Source organism: Pseudophryne corroboree, chromosome 11 (genome assembly GCF_028390025.1).
Source record: "Pseudophryne corroboree isolate aPseCor3 chromosome 11, aPseCor3.hap2, whole genome shotgun sequence".
NCBI lineage: Eukaryota > Metazoa > Chordata > Amphibia > Anura > Myobatrachidae > Pseudophryne > Pseudophryne corroboree.
The window spans coordinates 63,625,070-63,643,903 of NC_086454.1; the positions used below are offsets into that span (position 1 = coordinate 63,625,070).

Below are 18,834 nucleotides of genomic sequence, written 5' to 3' on the forward strand. Positions count from 1 at the left end.
GGCCAGAAGTATTAAAAATCATTTTTGTTTGTGAGGTGGGTGATGGTGGATTTGTTCACAAGTTTCGGTTAAAATTAAATAAATATTCCTAAAGCCAAGGATGGTTGAAAGTCGACTTGCTATCAAGCTCGTGATTGTGAAAATGACACAATCTACAAGAACATAAAGAATTGACTTTGAAGTATAACTACGGGTGTTGGAATGTTTGCCATATTGCATACCAGTGAGACGAGGTGGCCGAGTGGTTAAGGCGATGGACTGCTAATCCATTGTGCTCTGCACGCATGGGTTCAAATCCCTTCCTCGTCGTCACAATGCTTTTTAGGTAGAAGAGGCATTTTTACAAATACTGCTACTGACACACAAATGGCCAAAATAAACAAGTCAAATCAAGAAGTCTACTTTAAGATGGTAAACATGAGCAAGTGTCTTGATATTTGAACATGCAATGTCAATACTACTATCTAGAATTTATTTTGCAAATGCTTTATTCCCCATGATGGTGGATTAGCTCACAAGTATATTTTAAAATGATTTATGTTTAGATAATTAAAGTCTATGACATTTCTTGGGCTTTATTAAACTGATATGGGGTGCAGTTAAAAAATTTTACAGCAGAGCCCTTAATATAGGTTAAACCTTATTCCTGCATAATTTTCTTGTTTACATTACAGTGACAGCAAACTCTAAATGGTGATGTTTGTAATATTTGCAGAGATTTGAAATTACTGTAACTCATGTAACATAGTCTGTCACTTCCTTAAAGACAAGCATAGAACACATTTAGTGAAAATTAATACATTACTTTTACAGAGAAGGTCATGTTATTGGCCAGAAGTATTAAAAATCATTTTTGTTTGTGAGGTGGGTGATGGTGGATTTGTTCACAAGTTTCGGTTAAAATTAAATAAATGTTCCTAAAGCCAAGGATGGTTGAAAGTCGACTTGCTATCAAGCTCGTGATTGTGAAAATGACACAATCTACAAGAACATAAAGAATTGACTTTGAAGTATAACTAGTGGTGTTGGAATGTTTGCCATATTGTATACCAGTGAGACGAGGTGGCCGAGTGGTTAAGGCGATGGACTGCTAATCCATTGTGCTTTGCACGCATGGGTTCAAATCCTATCCTCGTCGTCACAATGCTTTTTAGGTAGAAGAGGCATTTTTACAAATACAGCTACTGAAACACAAATGGCCAAAATAAACAAGTCAAATCAAGAAGTCTACTTTAAGATGGTAAACATGAGCAAGTGTCTTGATATTTGAACATGCAATGTCAATACTACTATCTAGAATTTATTTTGCAAATGCTTTATCCCCCATGATGGTGGATTAGCTCACAAGTATAGGTTAAAATGATTTATGTTTAGATAATTTAAAGTCTATGACATTTCTTGGGCTTTGTTAAACTGATATGGGATGCAGTTAAAACATTTTTACAGCAGAGCCCTTAATATAGGTTAAACCTTATTCCTGCATAATTTTCTTGTTTACATTACAGTGACAGCAAACTCTAAATGGTGATGTTTGTAATATTTGCTGAGATTTGAAATTACTGTAACTCATATAACATAGTCTGTCACCTCATTAAAGACAAGCATAGAACACATTTAGTGAAAATTAATACATTACTTTTACAGAGAAGGTCATGTTATTGACCAGAAGTATTAAAAATCATTTTTGTTTGTGAGGTGGGTGATGGTGGATTTGTTCACAAGTTTCGGTTAAAATTAAATAAATGTTCCTAAAGCCAAGGATGGTTGAAAGTCGACTTGCTATCAAGCTCGTGATTGTGAAAATGACACAATCTACAAGAACATAAAGAATTGACTTTGAAGTATTACAAGTGGTGTTGGAAAGTTTGCCAGATTGCATACCAGTGAGACGAGGTGGTCGAGTAGTTAAGGCGATAGACTGCTAATCCATTGTGATCAGCACGCATGGGTTCAAATCCCATCCTAGTCGTCACAATACTTTTTAGGTAGAAGAGGCATTTTTACAAATACTGCTACTGACACACAAATGGCCAAAATAAACAAGTCAAATCAAGAAGTCTACTTTAAGATGGTAAACATGAGCAAGTGTCTTGATATTTGAACATGCAATGTCAATACTACTATCTAGAATTTATTTTGCAAATGCTTTATTCCCCATGATGGTGGATTAGCTCACAAGTATAGGTTAAAATGATTTATGTTTAGATAATTAAAGTCTATGACATTTCTTGGGCTTTATTAAACTGATATGGGGTGCAGTTAAACATTTTTACAGCAGAGCCCTTAATATAGGTTAAACCTTATTCCTGCATAATTTTCTTGTTTACATTACAGTGACAGCAAACTCTAAATGGTGATGTTTGTAATATTTGCAGAGATTTGAAATTACTGTAACTCATGTAACATAGTCTGTCACTTCCTTAAAGACAAGCATAGAACACATTTAGTGAAAATTAATACATTACTTTTACAGAGAAGGTCATGTTATTGGCCAGAAGTATTAAAAATCATTTTTGTTTGTGAGGTGGGTGATGGTGGATTTGTTCACAAGTTTCGGTTAAAATTAAATAAATATTCCTAAAGCCAAGGATGGTTGAAAGTCGACTTGCTATCAAGCTCGTGATTGTGAAAATGACACAATCTACAAGAACATAAAGAATTGACTTTGAAGTATAACTAGTGGTGTTGGAATGTTTGCCATATTGCATACCAGTGAGACGAGGTGGCCGAGTGGTTAAGGCGATGGACTGCTAATCCATTGTGCTCTGCACGCATGGGTTCAAATCCCTTCCTCGTCGTCACAATGCTTTTTAGGTAGAAGAGGCATTTTTACAAATACTGCTACTGACACACAAATGGCCAAAATAAACAAGTCAAATCAAGAAGTCTACTTTAAGATGGTAAACATGAGCAAGTGTCTTGATATTTGAACATGCAATGTCAATACTACTATCTAGAATTTATTTTGCAAATGCTTTATTCCCCATGATGGTGGATTAGCTCACAATTATATTTTAAAATGATTTATGTTTAGATAATTAAAGCCTATGACATTTCTTGGGCTTTATTAAACTGATATGGGGTGCAGTTAAAATTTTTTTACAGCAGAGCCCTTAATATAGGTTAAACCTTATTCCTGCATAATTTTCTTGTTTACATTACAGTGACAGCAAACTCTAAATGGTGATGTTTGTAATATTTGCAGAGATTTGAAATTACTGTAACTCATGTAACATAGTCTGTCACTTCCTTAAAGACAAGCATAGAACACATTTAGTGAAAATGAATACATTACTTTTACAGAGAAGGTCATGTTATTGGCCAGAAGTATTAAAAATCATTTTTGTTTGTGAGGTGGGTGATGGTGGATTTGTTCACAAGTTTCGGTTAAAATTAAATAAATGTTCCTAAAGCCAAGGATGGTTGAAAGTCGACTTGCTATCAAGCTCGTGATTGTGAAAATGACACAATCTACAAGAACATAAAGAATTGACTTTGAAGTATAACTAGTGGTGTTGGAATGTTTGCCATATTGTATACCAGTGAGACGAGGTGGCCGAGTGGTTAAGGCGGTGGACTGCTAATCCATTGTGCTCTGCACGCATGGGTTCAAATCCTATCCTTGTCGTCACAATGCTTTTTAGGTAGAAGAGGCATTTTTACAAATACTGCTACTGACACACAAATGGCCAAAATAAACAAGTCAAATCAAGAAGTCTACTTTAAGATGGTAAACATGAGCAAGTGTCTTGATATTTGAACATGCAATGTCAATACTACTATCTAGAATTTATTTTGCAAATGCTTTATTCCCCATGATGGTGGATTAGCTCACAAGTATAGGTTAAAATGATTTATGTTTAGATAATTAAAGTCTATGACATTTCTTGGGCTTTATTAAACTGATATGGGGTGCAGTTAAATTTTTTTACAGCAGAGCCCTTAATATAGGTTAAACCTTATTCCTGCATAATTTTCTTGTTTACATTACAGTGACAGCAAACTCTAAATGGTGATGTTTGTAATATTTGCAGAGATTTGAAATTACTGTAACTCATGTAACATAGTCTGTCACTTCCTTAAAGACAAGCATAGAACACATTTAGTGAAAATTAATACATTACTTTTACAGAGAAGGTCATGTTATTGGCCAGAAGTATTAAAAATCATTTTTGTTTGTGAGGTGGGTGATGGTGGATTTGTTCACAAGTTTCGGTTAAAATTAAATAAATATTCCTAAAGCCAAGGATGGTTGAAAGTCGACTTGCTATCAAGCTCGTGATTGTGAAAATGACACAATCTACAAGAACATAAAGAATTGACTTTGAAGTATAACTAGTGGTGTTGGAATGTTTGCCATATTGCATACCAGTGAGACGAGGTGGCCGAGTGGTTAGGGCGATGGACTGCTAATCCATTGTGCTCTGCACGCATGGGTTCAAATCCCTTCCTCGTCGTCACAATGCTTTTTAGGTAGAAGAGGCATTTTTACAAATACTGCTACTGACACACAAATGGCCAAAATAAACAAGTCAAATCAAGAAGTCTACTTTAAGATGGTAAACATGAGCAAGTGTCTTGATATTTGAACATGCAATGTCAATACTACTATCTAGAATTTATTTTGCAAATGCTTTATCCCCCATGATGGTGGATTAGCTCACAAGTATAGGTTAAAATGATTTATGTTTAGATAATTTAAAGTCTATGACATTTCTTGGGCTTTGTTAAACTGATATGGGATGCAGTTAAAACATTTTTACAGCAGAGCCCTTAATATAGGTTAAACCTTATTCCTGCATAATTTTCTTGTTTACATTACAGTGACAGCAAACTCTAAATGGTGATGTTTGTAATATTTGCAGAGATTTGAAATTACTGTAACTCATGTAACATAGTCTGTCACTTCATTAAAGACAAGCATAGAACACATTTAGTGAAAATTAATACATTACTTTTACAGAGAAGGTCATGTTATTGGCCAGAAGTATTAAAAATCATTTTTGTTTGTGAGGTGGGTGATGGTGGATTTGTTCACAAGTTTTGGTTAAAATTAAATAAATGTTCCTAAAGCCAAGGATGGTTGAAAGTCGACTTGCTATCAAGCTTGTGATTGTGAAAATGACACAATCTACAAGAACATAAAGAATTGACTTTGAAGTATTACAAGTGGTGTTGGAAAGTTTGCTAGATTGCATACCAGTGAGACGAGGTGACCGAGTGGTTAAGGCGATGGACTGCTAATCCATTGTGCTCAGCACGCATTGGTTCGAATCCCATCCTTGTCATCACAATACTTTTTAGGTAGAAGAGGCATTTTTACAAATACTGCTACTGACACACAAATGGCCAAAATAAACAAGTCAAATCAAGAAGTCTACTTTAAGATGGTAAACATGAGCAAGTGTCTTGATATTTGAACATGCATTGTCAATACTACTATCTTGAATTTGTTTGGCAAATGCTTTATTTCCCCATGATGGTGGATTAACTCACAAGTATAGGTTAAAATAATTTATGTTTAGATAATTAAAGTCTATGACATTTCTTGGGCTTTATTAAACTGATATGGGGTGCAGTTAAAATTTTTTACAGCAGAGCCCTTAATATAGGTTAAACCTTATTCCTGCATAATTTTCTTGTTTACATTACAGTGACAGCAAACTCTAAATGGTGATGTTTGTAATATTTGCAGAGATTTGAAATTACTGTAACTCATGTAACATAGTCTGTCACTTCCTTAAAGACAAGCAGAGAACACATTTAGTGAAAATTAATACATTACTTTTACAGAGAAGGTCATGTTATTGGCCAGAAGTATTAAAAATCATTTTTGTTTGTGAGGTGGGTGATGGTGGATTTGTTTACAAGTTTCGGTTAAAATTAAATAAATGTTCCTAAAGCCAAGGATGGTTGAAAGTCGACTTGCTATCAAGCTCGTGATTGTGAAAATGACACAATCTACTAGAACATAAAGAATTGACTTTGAAGTATAACTAGTGGTGTTGGAATGTTTGCTTTATTGCATACCAGTGAGACGAGGTGGCCGAGTGGTTAAGGCGGTGGACTGCTAATCCGTTGTGCTCTGCACGCATGGGTTCAAATCCCATCCTCGTCGTCACAATGCTTTTTAGGTAGAAGAGGCATTTTTACAAATACTGCTACTGACACACAAATGGCCAAAATAAACAAGTCAAATCAAAAAGTCTACTTTAAGATGGTAAACATGAGCAAGTGTCTTGATATTTGAACATGCAATGTCAATACTACTATCTAGAATTTATTTTGCAAATGCCTTAACCCCCATGATGGTGGATTAGCTCACAAGTATAGGTTAAAATGATTTATGTTTAGATAATTTAAAGTCTATGACATTTCTTGGGCTTTGTTAAACTGATATGGGATGCAGTTAAAACATTTTTACAGCAGAGCCCTTAATATAGGTTAAACCTTATTCCTGCATAATTTTCTTGTTTACATTACAGTGACAGCAAACTCTAAATGGTGATGTTTGTAATATTTGCAGAGATTTGAAATTACTGTAACTCATGTAACATAGTCTGTCACTTCATTAAAGACAAGCATAGAACACATTTAGTGAAAATTAATATATTACTTTTACAGAGAAGGTCATGTTATTGGCCAGAAGTATTAAAAATCATTTTTGTTTGTGAGGTGGGTGATGGTGGATTTGTTCACAAGTTTAGGTTAAAATTAAATAAATGTTCTTAAAGCCAAGGATGGTTGAAAGTCGACTTGCTATCAAGCTCGTGATTGTAAAAATGACACAATCTACAAGAACATAAAGAATTGACATTGAAGTATAACTAGTGGTGTTGGAATGTTTGCCATATTGAATTCCAGTGAGACGAGGTGGCCGAGTGGTTAAGGCGATGGACTGCTAATCCATTGTACTATGCACGCATGGGTTCAAATCCCATCCTTGTCGTCACAATGCTCTTTAGGTAGAAGAGGCATTTTTACAAATACTGCTTCATAAACCAGCAAGTGAAGCTGACACAAAAATGGCCAAAATAAACAAGTCAAATCAAGAAGTCTACTTTAAGATGGAAAACATGAGCAAGTGTCTTGATATTTGAACATGCATTGTCAATACTACTATCTTGAATTTGTTTGGCAAATTCTTTATTTCCCCATGATGGTGGATTAACTCACAAGTATAGGTTAAAATAATTTATGTTTAGATAATTAAAGTCTATGACATTTCTTGGGCTTTATTAAACTGATATGGGGTGCAGTTAAATTTTTTTACAGCAGAGCCCTTAATATAGGTTAAACCTTATTCCTGCATAATTTTCTTGTTTACATTACAGTGACAGCAAACTCTAAATGGTGATGTTTGTAATATTTGCAGAGATTTGAAATTACTGTAACTCATGTAACATAGTCTGTCACTTCCTTAAAGACAAGCATAGAACACATTTAGTGAAAATTAATACATTACTTTTACAGAGAAGGTCATGTTATTGGCCAGAAGTATTAAAAATCATTTTTGTTTGTGAGGTGGGTGATGGTGGATTTGTTCACAAGTTTCGGTTAAAATTAAATAAATATTCCTAAAGCCAAGGATGGTTGAAAGTCGACTTGCTATCAAGCTCGTGATTGTGAAAATGACACAATCTACAAGAACATAAAGAATTGACTTTGAAGTATAACTAGTGGTGTTGGAATGTTTGCCATATTGCATACCAGTGAGACGAGGTGGCCGAGTGGTTAGGGCGATGGACTGCTAATCCATTGTGCTCTGCACGCATGGGTTCAAATCCCTTCCTCGTCGTCACAATGCTTTTTAGGTAGAAGAGGCATTTTTACAAATACTGCTACTGACACACAAATGGCCAAAATAAACAAGTCAAATCAAGAAGTCTACTTTAAGATGGTAAACATGAGCAAGTGTCTTGATATTTGAACATGCAATGTCAATACTACTATCTAGAATTTATTTTGCAAATGCTTTATCCCCCATGATGGTGGATTAGCTCACAAGTATAGGTTAAAATGATTTATGTTTAGATAATTTAAAGTCTATGACATTTCTTGGGCTTTGTTAAACTGATATGGGATGCAGTTAAAACATTTTTACAGCAGAGCCCTTAATATAGGTTAAACCTTATTCCTGCATAATTTTCTTGTTTACATTACAGTGACAGCAAACTCTAAATGGTGATGTTTGTAATATTTGCAGAGATTTGAAATTACTGTAACTCATGTAACATAGTCTGTCACTTCATTAAAGACAAGCATAGAACACATTTAGTGAAAATTAATACATTACTTTTACAGAGAAGGTCGTGTTATTGGCCAGAAGTATTAAAAATCATTTTTGTTTGTGAGGTGGGTGATGGTGGATTTGTTCACAAGTTTTGGTTAAAATTAAATAAATGTTCCTAAAGCCAAGGATGGTTGAAAGTCGACTTGCTATCAAGCTTGTGATTGTGAAAATGACACAATCTACAAGAACATAAAGAATTGACTTTGAAGTATTACAAGTGGTGTTGGAAAGTTTGCTAGATTGCATACCAGTGAGACGAGGTGACCGAGTGGTTAAGGCGATGGACTGCTAATCCATTGTGCTCAGCACGCATTGGTTCGAATCCCATCCTTGTCATCACAATACTTTTTAGGTAGAAGAGGCATTTTTACAAATACTGCTACTGACACACAAATGGCCAAAATAAACAAGTCAAATCAAGAAGTCTACTTTAAGATGGTAAACATGAGCAAGTGTCTTGATATTTGAACATGCAATGTCAATACTACTATCTAGAATTTATTTTGCAAATGCCTTAACCCCCATGATGGTGGATTAGCTCACAAGTATAGGTTAAAATGATTTATGTTTAGATAATTTAAAGTCTATGACATTTCTTGGGCTTTGTTAAACTGATATGGGATGCAGTTAAAACATTTTTACAGCAGAGCCCTTAATATAGGTTAAACCTTATTCCTGCATAATTTTCTTGTTTACATTACAGTGACAGCAAACTCTAAATGGTGATGTTTGTAATATTTGCAGAGATTTGAAATTACTGTAACTCATGTAACATAGTCTGTCACTTCATTAAAGACAAGCATAGAACACATTTAGTGAAAATTAATATATTACTTTTACAGAGAAGGTCATGTTATTGGCCAGAAGTATTAAAAATCATTTTTGTTTGTGAGGTGGGTGATGGTGGATTTGTTCACAAGTTTAGGTTAAAATTAAATAAATGTTCCTAAAGCCAAGGATGGTTGAAAGTCGACTTGCTATCAAGCTCGTGATTGTAAAAATGACACAATCTACAAGAACATAAAGAATTGACATTGAAGTATAACTAGTGGTGTTGGAATGTTTGCCATATTGAATTCCAGTGAGACGAGGTGGCCGAGTGGTTAAGGCGATGGACTGCTAATCCATTGTACTATGCACGCATGGGTTCAAATCCCATCCTTGTCGTCACAATGCTCTTTAGGTAGAAGAGGCATTTTTACAAATACTGCTTCATAAACCAGCAAGTGAAGCTGACACAAAAATGGCCAAAATAAACAAGTCAAATCAAGAAGTCTACTTTAAGATGGAAAACATGAGCAAGTGTCTTGATATTTGAACATGCATTGTCAATACTACTATCTTGAATTTGTTTGGCAAATTCTTTATTTCCCCATGATGGTGGATTAACTCACAAGTATAGGTTAAAATAATTTATGTTTAGATAATTAAAGTCTATGACATTTCTTGGGCTTTATTAAACTGATATGGGGTGCAGTTAAATTTTTTTACAGCAGAGCCCTTAATATAGGTTAAACCTTATTCCTGCATAATTTTCTTGTTTACATTACAGTGACAGCAAACTCTAAATGGTGATGTTTGTAATATTTGCAGAGATTTGAAATTACTGTAACTCATGTAACATAGTCTGTCACTTCCTTAAAGACAAGCATAGAACACATTTAGTGAAAATTAATACATTACTTTTACAGAGAAGGTCATGTTATTGGCCAGAAGTATTAAAAATCATTTTTGTTTGTGAGGTGGGTGATGGTGGATTTGTTCACAAGTTTCGGTTAAAATTAAATAAATATTCCTAAAGCCAAGGATGGTTGAAAGTCGACTTGCTATCAAGCTCGTGATTGTGAAAATGACACAATCTACAAGAACATAAAGAATTGACTTTGAAGTATAACTAGTGGTGTTGGAATGTTTGCTATATTGCATACCAGTGAGACGAGGTGGCCGAGTGGTTAGGGCGATGGATTGCTAATCCATTGTGCTCTGCACGCATGGGTTCAAATCCCTTCCTCGTCGTCACAATGCTTTTTAGGTAGAAGAGGCATTTTTACAAATACTGCTACTGACACACAAATGGCCAAAATAAACAAGTCAAATCAAGAAGTCTACTTTAAGATGGTAAACATGAGCAAGTGTCTTGATATTTGAACATGCAATGTCAATACTACTATCTAGAATTTATTTTGCAAATGCTTTATCCCCCATGATGGTGGATTAGCTCACAAGTATAGGTTAAAATGATTTATGTTTAGATAATTTAAAGTCTATGACATTTCTTGGGCTTTGTTAAACTGATATGGGATGCAGTTAAAACATTTTTACAGCAGAGCCCTTAATATAGGTTAAACCTTATTCCTGCATAATTTTCTTGTTTACATTACAGTGACAGCAAACTCTAAATGGTGATGTTTGTAATATTTGCAGAGATTTGAAATTACTGTAACTCATGTAACATAGTCTGTCACTTCATTAAAGACAAGCATAGAACACATTTAGTGAAAATTAATACATTACTTTTACAGAGAATGTCGTGTTATTGGCCAGAAGTATTAAAAATCATTTTTGTTTGTGAGGTGGGTGATGGTGGATTTGTTCACAAGTTTTGGTTAAAATTAAATAAATGTTCCTAAAGCCAAGGATGGTTGAAAGTCGACTTGCTATCAAGCTTGTGATTGTGAAAATGACACAATCTACAAGAACATAAAGAATTGACTTTGAAGTATTACAAGTGGTGTTGGAAAGTTTGCTAGATTGCATACCAGTGAGACGAGGTGACCGAGTGGTTAAGGCGATGGACTGCTAATCCATTGTGCTCAGCACGCATTGGTTCGAATCCCATCCTTGTCATCACAATACTTTTTAGGTAGAAGAGGCATTTTTACAAATACTGCTACTGACACACAAATGGCCAAAATAAACAAGTCAAATCAAGAAGTCTACTTTAAGATGGTAAACATGAGCAAGTGTCTTGATATTTGAACATGCATTGTCAATACTACTATCTTGAATTTGTTTGGCAAATGCTTTATTTCCCCATGATGGTGGATTAACTCACAAGTATAGGTTAAAATAATTTATGTTTAGATAATTAAAGTCTATGACATTTCTTGGGCTTTATTAAACTGATATGGGGTGCAGTTAAAATTTTTTACAGCAGAGCCCTTAATATAGGTTAAACCTTATTCCTGCATAATTTTCTTGTTTACATTACAGTGACAGCAAACTCTAAATGGTGATGTTTGTAATATTTGCAGAGATTTGAAATTACTGTAACTCATGTAACATAGTCTGTCACTTCCTTAAAGACAAGCAGAGAACACATTTAGTGAAAATTAATACATTACTTTTACAGAGAAGGTCATGTTATTGGCCAGAAGTATTAAAAATCATTTTTGTTTGTGAGGTGGGTGATGGTGGATTTGTTTACAAGTTTCGGTTAAAATTAAATAAATGTTCCTAAAGCCAAGGATGGTTGAAAGTCGACTTGCTATCAAGCTCGTGATTGTGAAAATGACACAATCTACTAGAACATAAAGAATTGACTTTGAAGTATAACTAGTGGTGTTGGAATGTTTGCCTTATTGCATACCAGTGAGACGAGGTGGCCGAGTGGTTAAGGCGATGGACTGCTAATCCGTTGTGCTCTGCACGCATGGGTTCAAATCCCATCCTCGTCGTCACAATGCTTTTTAGGTAGAAGAGGCATTTTTACAAATACTGCTACTGACACACAAATGGCCAAAATAAACAAGTCAAATCAAGAAGTCTACTTTAAGATGGTAAACATGAGCAAGTGTCTTGATATTTGAACATGCAATGTCAATACTACTATCTAGAATTTATTTTGCAAATGCTTTATCCCCCATGATGGTGGATTAGCTCACAAGTATAGGTTAAAATGATTTATGTTTAGATAATTTAAAGTCTATGACATTTCTTGGGCTTTGTTAAACTGATATGGGATGCAGTTAAAACATTTTTACAGCAGAGCCCTTAATATAGGTTAAACCTTATTCCTGCATAATTTTCTTGTTTACATTACAGTGACAGCAAACTCTAAATGGTGATGTTTGTAATATTTGCAGAGATTTGAAATTACTGTAACTCATGTAACATAGTCTGTCACTTCATTAAAGACAAGCATAGAACACATTTAGTGAAAATTAATACATTACTTTTACAGAGAAGGTCATGTTATTGGCCAGAAGTATTAAAAATCATTTTTGTTTGTGAGGTGGGTGATGGTGGATTTGTTCACAAGTTTTGGTTAAAATTAAATAAATGTTCCTAAAGCCAAGGATGGTTGAAAGTCGACTTGCTATCAAGCTTGTGATTGTGAAAATGACACAATCTACAAGAACATAAAGAATTGACTTTGAAGTATTACAAGTGGTGTTGGAAAGTTTGCTAGATTGCATACCAGTGAGACGAGGTGACCGAGTGGTTAAGGCGATGGACTGCTAATCCATTGTGCTCAGCACGCATTGGTTCGAATCCCATCCTTGTCATCACAATACTTTTTAGGTAGAAGAGGCATTTTTACAAATACTGCTACTGACACACAAATGGCCAAAATAAACAAGTCAAATCAAGAAGTCTACTTTAAGATGGTAAACATGAGCAAGTGTCTTGATATTTGAACATGCACTGTCAATACTACTATCTTGAATTTGTTTGGCAAATGCTTTATTTCCCCATGATGGTGGATTAACTCACAAGTATAGGTTAAAATAATTTATGTTTAGATAATTAAAGTCTATGACATTTCTTGGGCTTTATTAAACTGATATGGGGTGCAGTTAAAAATTTTTACAGCAGAGCCCTTAATATAGGTTAAACCTTATTCCTGCATAATTTTCTTGTTTACATTACAGTGACAGCAAACTCTAAATGGTGATGTTTGTAATATTTGCAGAGATTTGAAATTACTGTAACTCATGTAACATAGTCTGTCACTTCCTTAAAGACAAGCAGAGAACACATTTAGTGAAAATTAATACATTACTTTTACAGAGAAGGTCATGTTATTGGCCAGAAGTATTAAAAATCATTTTTGTTTGTGAGGTGGGTGATGGTGGATTTGTTTACAAGTTTCGGTTAAAATTAAATAAATGTTCCTAAAGCCAAGGATGGTTGAAAGTCGACTTGCTATCAAGCTCGTGATTGTGAAAATGACACAATCTACTAGAATATAAAGAATTGACTTTGAAGTATAACTAGTGGTGTTGGAATGTTTGCCTTATTGCATACCAGTGAGACGAGGTGGCCGAGTGGTTAAGGCGATGGACTGCTAATCCGTTGTGCTCTGCACGCATGGGTTCAAATCCCATCCTCGTCGTCACAATGCTTTTTAGGTAGAAGAGGCATTTTTACAAATACTGCTACTGACACACAAATGGCCAAAATAAACAAGTCAAATCAAAAAGTCTACTTTAAGATGGTAAACATGAGCAAGTGTCTTGATATTTGAACATGCAATGTCAATACTACTATCTAGAATTTATTTTGCAAATGCCTTAACCCCCATGATGGTGGATTAGCTCACAAGTATAGGTTAAAATGATTTATGTTTAGATAATTTAAAGTCTATGACATTTCTTGGGCTTTGTTAAACTGATATGGGATGCAGTTAAAACATTTTTACAGCAGAGCCCTTAATATAGGTTAAACCTTATTCCTGCATAATTTTCTTGTTTACATTACAGTGACAGCAAACTCTAAATGGTGATGTTTGTAATATTTGCAGAGATTTGAAATTACTGTAACTCATGTAACATAGTCTGTCACTTCATTAAAGACAAGCATAGAACACATTTAGTGAAAATTAATATATTACTTTTACAGAGAAGGTCATGTTATTGGCCAGAAGTATTAAAAATCATTTTTGTTTGTGAGGTGGGTGATGGTGGATTTGTTCACAAGTTTAGGTTAAAATTAAATAAATGTTCCTAAAGCCAAGGATGGTTGAAAGTCGACTTGCTATCAAGCTCGTGATTGTAAAAATGACACAATCTACAAGAACATAAAGAATTGACATTGAAGTATAACTAGTGGTGTTGGAATGTTTGCCATATTGAATTCCAGTGAGATGAGGTGGCCGAGTGGTTAAGGCGATGGACTGCTAATCTATTGTACTATGCACGCATGGGTTCAAATCCCATCCTTGTCGTCACAATGCTTTTTAGGTAGAAGAGGCATTTTTACAAATACTGCTTCATAAACCAGCAAGTGAAGCTGACACAAAAATGGCCAAAATAAACAAGTCAAATCAAGAAGTCTACTTTAAGATGGAAAACATGAGCAAGTGTCTTGATATTTGAACATGCATTGTCAATACTACTATCTTGAATTTGTTTGGCAAATTCTTTATTTCCCCATGATGGTGGATTAACTCACAAGTATAGGTTAAAATAATTTATGTTTAGATAATTAAAGTCTATGACATTTCTTGGGCTTTATTAAACTGATATGGGGTGCAGTTAAAAATTTTTACAGCAGAGCCCTTAATATAGGTTAAACCTTATTCCTGCATAATTTTCTTGTTTACATTACAGTGACAGCAAACTCTAAATGGTGATGTTTGTAATATTTGCAGAGATTTGAAATTACTGTAACTCATGTAACATAGTCTGTCACTTCCTTAAAGACAAGCATAGAACACATTTAGTGAAAATTAATACATTACTTTTACAGAGAAGGTCATGTTATTGGCCAGAAGTATTAAAAATCATTTTTGTTTGTGAGGTGGGTGATGGTGGATTTGTTTACAAGTTTCGGTTAAAATTAAATAAATGTTCCTAAAGCCAAGGATGGTTGAAAGTCGACTTGCTATCAAGCTCGTGATTGTGAAAATGACACAATCTACAAGAACATAAAGAATTGATTTTGAAGTATAACTAGTGGTGTTGGAATGTTTGCCATATTGCATACCAGTGAGACGAGGTGGCCGAGTGGTTAAGGCTATGGACTGCTAATCCGTTGTGCTCTGCACGCATGGGTTCAAATCCCATCCTCGTCGTCACAATGCTTTTTAGGTAGAAGAGGCATTTTTACAAATACTGCTACTGACACACAAATGGCCAAAATAAACAAGTCAAATCAAGAAGTCTACTTTAAGATGGTAAACATGAGCAAGTGTCTTGATATTTGAACATGCAATGTCAATACTACTATCTAGAATTTATTTTGCAAATGCTTTATCCCCCATGATGGTGGATTAGCTCACAAGTATAGGTTAAAATGATTTATGTTTAGATAATTTAAAGTCTATGACATTTCTTGGGCTTTGTTAAACTGATATGGGATGCAGTTAAAACATTTTTACAGCAGAGCCCTTAATATAGGTTAAACCTTATTCCTGCATAATTTTCTTGTTTACATTACAGTGACAGCAAACTCGAAATGGTGATGTTTGTAATATTTGCTGAGATTTGAAATTACTGTAACTCATGTAACATAGTCTGTCACCTCATTAAAGACAAGCATAGAACACATTTAGTGAAAATTAATACATTACTTTTACAGAGAAGGTCATGTTATTGGCCAGAAGTATTAAAAATAATTTTTGTTTGTGAGGTGGGTGATGGTGGATTTGTTCACAAGTTTCGGTTAAAATTAAATAAATGTTCCTAAAGCCAAGGATGGTTGAAAGTCCACTTGCTATCAAGCTCGTGATTGTGAAAATGACACAATCTACAAGAACATAAAGAATTGACTTTGAAGTATTACAAGTGGTGTTGGAAAGTTTGCCAGATTGCATACCAGTGAAACGAGGTGGTCGAGTAGTAAAGTCGATAGACTGCTAATCCATTGTGATCAGCACGCATGGGCTCAAATCCCATCCTAGTCGTCACAATACTTTTTAGGTAGAAGAGGCATTTTTACAAATACTGCTACTGACACACAAATGGCCAAAATAAACAAGTCAAATCAAGAAGTCTACTTTAAGATGGTAAACATGAGCAAGTGTCTTGATATTTGAACATGCAATGTCAATACTACTATCTAGAATTTATTTTGCAAATGCTTTATTCCCCATGATGGTGGATTAGCTCACAAGTATAGGTTAAAATGATTTATGTTTAGATAATTAAAGTCTATGACATTTCTTGGGCTTTATTAAACTGATATGGGGTGCAGTTAAAATTTTTTACAGCAGAGCCCTTAATATAGGTTAAACCTTATTCCTGCATAATTTTCTTGTTTACATTACAGTGACAGCAAACTCTAAATGGTGATGTTTGTAATATTTGCAGAGATTTGAAATTACTGTAACTCATGTAACATAGTCTGTCACCTCATTAAAGACAAGCATAGAACACATTTAGTGAAAATTAATACATTACTTTTACAGAGAAGGTCATGTTATTGGCCAGAAGTATTAAAAATCATTTTTGTCTGTGAGGTGGATGATGGTGAATTTGTTCACAAGTTTCGGTTAAAATTAAATAAATGTTCCTAAAGCCAAGGATGGTTGAAAGTCGACTTGCTATCAAGCTCGTGATTGTGAAAATGACACAATCTACAAGAACATAAAGAATTGACTTTGAAGTATAACAAGTGGTGTTGGAATGTTTGCCAGATTGCATACCAGTGAGACGAGGTGGCCGAGTGGTTAAGGCGATGGACTGCTAATCCATTGTGCTCATCCTCGTCGTCACAATGCTTTTTAGGTAGAAGAGGCATTTTTACAAATACTGCTACTGACACACAAATGGCCAAAATAAACAAGTCAAATCAAGAAGTCTACTTTAAGATGGTAAACATGAGCAAGTGTCTTGATATTTGAACATGCAATGTCAATACTACTATCTAGAATTTATTTTGCAAATGCTTTATTCCCCATGATGGTGGATTAGCTCACAAGTATAGGTTAAAATGATTTATGTTTAGATAATTAAAGTCTATGACATTTCTTGGGCTTTATTAAACTGATATGGGGTGCAGTTAATTTTTTTTACAGCAGAGCCCTTAATATAGGTTAAACCTTATTCCTGCATAATTTTCTTGTTTACATTACAGTTACAGCAAACTCTAAATGGTGATGTTTGTAATATTTGCAGAGATTTGAAATTACTGTAACTCATGTAACATAGTCTGTCACTTCCTTAAAGACAAGCATAGAACACATTTAGTGAAAATTAATACATTACTTTTACAGAGAAGGTCATGTTATTGGCCAGAAGTATTAAAAATCATTTTTGTTTGTGAGGTGGGTGATGGTGGATTTGTTCACAAGTTTCGGTTAAAATTAAATAAATATTCCTAAAGCCAAGGATGGTTGAAAGTCGACTTGCTATCAAGCTCGTGATTGTGAAAATGACACAATCTACAAGAACATAAAGAATTGACTTTGAAGTATAACTAGTGGTGTTGGAATGTTTGCCATATTGCATACCAGTGAGACGAGGTGGCCGAGTGGTTAAGGCGATGGACTGCTAATCCGTTGTGCTGTGCACGCATGGGTTCAAATCCCTTCTTCGTCGTCACAATGCTTTTTAGGTAGAAGAGGCATTTTTACAAATACTGCTACTGACACACAAATGGCCAAAATAAACAAGTCAAATCAAGAAGTCTACTTTAAGATGGTAAATATGAGCAAGTGTCTTGATATTTGAACATGCAATGTCAATACTACTATCTAGAATTTATTTTGCAAATGCTTTATCCCCCATGATGGTGGATTAGCTCACAAGTATAGGTTAAAATGATTTATGTTTAGATAATTTAAAGTCTATGACATTTCTTGGGCTTTGTTAAACTGATATGGGATGCAGTTAAAACATTTTTACAGCAGAGACCTTAATATAGGTTAAACCTTATTCCTGCATAATTTTCTTGTTTACATTACAGTGACAGCAAACTCTAAATGGTGATGTTTGTAATATTTGCAGAGATTTGAAATTACTGTAACTCATGTAACATAGTCTGTCACTTCATTAAAGACAAGCATAGAACACATTTAGTGAAAATTAATACATTACTTTTACAGAGAAGGTCATGTTATTGGCCAGAAGTATTAAAAATCATTTTTGTTTGTGAGGTGGGTGATGGTGGATTTGTTCACAAGTTTTGGTTAAAATTAAATAAATGTTCCTAAAGCCAAGGATGGTTGAAAGTCGACTTGCTATCAAGCTTGTGATTGTGAAAATGACACAATCTACAAGAACATAAAGAATTGACTTTGAAGTATTACAAGTGGTGTTGGAAAGTTTGCTAGATTGCATACCAGTGAGACGAGGTGACCGAGTGGTTAAGGCGATGGGTTCGAATCCCATCCTTGTCATCACAATACTTTTTAGGTAGAAGAGGCATTTTTACAAATACTGCTACTGACACACAAATGGCCACAATAAACAAGTCAAATCAAGAAGTCTACTTTAAGATGGTAAACATGAGCAAGTGTCTTGATATTTGAACATGCATTGTCAATACTACTATCTTGAATTTGTTTGGCAAATGCTTTATTTTCCCATGATGGTGGATTAACTCACAAGTATAGGTTAAAATAATTTATGTTTAGATAATTAAAGTCTATGACA

General features: G+C 34.5%; 19 non-coding genes across 19 annotated transcripts; all 19 read left to right on the top strand.

The window, feature by feature from the left end:
• The first annotated feature begins 227 nt into the window (after positions 1-227).
• On the top strand, positions 228-309 carry TRNAS-GCU (transfer RNA serine (anticodon GCU)). The gene has a single exon. It is a non-coding gene; the product is annotated as a tRNA-Ser (tRNA).
• Positions 310-1,056: 747 nt separating this feature from the next.
• On the top strand, positions 1,057-1,138 carry TRNAS-GCU (transfer RNA serine (anticodon GCU)). Its single transcript has one exon. It is a non-coding gene; the product is annotated as a tRNA-Ser (tRNA).
• A 1,578-nt stretch (positions 1,139-2,716) lies between these two features.
• On the top strand, positions 2,717-2,798 carry TRNAS-GCU (transfer RNA serine (anticodon GCU)). The gene has a single exon. It is a non-coding gene; the product is annotated as a tRNA-Ser (tRNA).
• A 748-nt stretch (positions 2,799-3,546) lies between these two features.
• Positions 3,547-3,628, top strand: TRNAS-GCU (transfer RNA serine (anticodon GCU)). The gene has a single exon. It is a non-coding gene; the product is annotated as a tRNA-Ser (tRNA).
• Positions 3,629-4,375: 747 nt separating this feature from the next.
• On the top strand, positions 4,376-4,457 carry TRNAS-GCU (transfer RNA serine (anticodon GCU)). The gene has a single exon. It is a non-coding gene; the product is annotated as a tRNA-Ser (tRNA).
• A 749-nt stretch (positions 4,458-5,206) lies between these two features.
• On the top strand, positions 5,207-5,288 carry TRNAS-GCU (transfer RNA serine (anticodon GCU)). The gene has a single exon. It is a non-coding gene; the product is annotated as a tRNA-Ser (tRNA).
• A 748-nt stretch (positions 5,289-6,036) lies between these two features.
• TRNAS-GCU (transfer RNA serine (anticodon GCU)) lies at positions 6,037-6,118 on the top strand. The gene has a single exon. It is a non-coding gene; the product is annotated as a tRNA-Ser (tRNA).
• A 749-nt stretch (positions 6,119-6,867) lies between these two features.
• TRNAS-GCU (transfer RNA serine (anticodon GCU)) lies at positions 6,868-6,949 on the top strand. The gene has a single exon. It is a non-coding gene; the product is annotated as a tRNA-Ser (tRNA).
• A 767-nt stretch (positions 6,950-7,716) lies between these two features.
• Positions 7,717-7,798, top strand: TRNAS-GCU (transfer RNA serine (anticodon GCU)). The gene has a single exon. It is a non-coding gene; the product is annotated as a tRNA-Ser (tRNA).
• A 749-nt stretch (positions 7,799-8,547) lies between these two features.
• Positions 8,548-8,629, top strand: TRNAS-GCU (transfer RNA serine (anticodon GCU)). Its single transcript has one exon. It is a non-coding gene; the product is annotated as a tRNA-Ser (tRNA).
• Positions 8,630-9,378: 749 nt separating this feature from the next.
• TRNAS-GCU (transfer RNA serine (anticodon GCU)) lies at positions 9,379-9,460 on the top strand. The gene has a single exon. It is a non-coding gene; the product is annotated as a tRNA-Ser (tRNA).
• A 767-nt stretch (positions 9,461-10,227) lies between these two features.
• On the top strand, positions 10,228-10,309 carry TRNAS-GCU (transfer RNA serine (anticodon GCU)). The gene has a single exon. It is a non-coding gene; the product is annotated as a tRNA-Ser (tRNA).
• A 749-nt stretch (positions 10,310-11,058) lies between these two features.
• On the top strand, positions 11,059-11,140 carry TRNAS-GCU (transfer RNA serine (anticodon GCU)). Its single transcript has one exon. It is a non-coding gene; the product is annotated as a tRNA-Ser (tRNA).
• Positions 11,141-11,888: 748 nt separating this feature from the next.
• TRNAS-GCU (transfer RNA serine (anticodon GCU)) lies at positions 11,889-11,970 on the top strand. Its single transcript has one exon. It is a non-coding gene; the product is annotated as a tRNA-Ser (tRNA).
• Positions 11,971-12,719: 749 nt separating this feature from the next.
• On the top strand, positions 12,720-12,801 carry TRNAS-GCU (transfer RNA serine (anticodon GCU)). Its single transcript has one exon. It is a non-coding gene; the product is annotated as a tRNA-Ser (tRNA).
• Positions 12,802-13,549: 748 nt separating this feature from the next.
• Positions 13,550-13,631, top strand: TRNAS-GCU (transfer RNA serine (anticodon GCU)). Its single transcript has one exon. It is a non-coding gene; the product is annotated as a tRNA-Ser (tRNA).
• Positions 13,632-14,380: 749 nt separating this feature from the next.
• Positions 14,381-14,462, top strand: TRNAS-GCU (transfer RNA serine (anticodon GCU)). The gene has a single exon. It is a non-coding gene; the product is annotated as a tRNA-Ser (tRNA).
• Positions 14,463-15,229: 767 nt separating this feature from the next.
• Positions 15,230-15,311, top strand: TRNAS-GCU (transfer RNA serine (anticodon GCU)). Its single transcript has one exon. It is a non-coding gene; the product is annotated as a tRNA-Ser (tRNA).
• Positions 15,312-17,696: 2,385 nt separating this feature from the next.
• TRNAS-GCU (transfer RNA serine (anticodon GCU)) lies at positions 17,697-17,778 on the top strand. The gene has a single exon. It is a non-coding gene; the product is annotated as a tRNA-Ser (tRNA).
• The last annotated feature ends 1,056 nt before the right edge of the window (positions 17,779-18,834 follow it).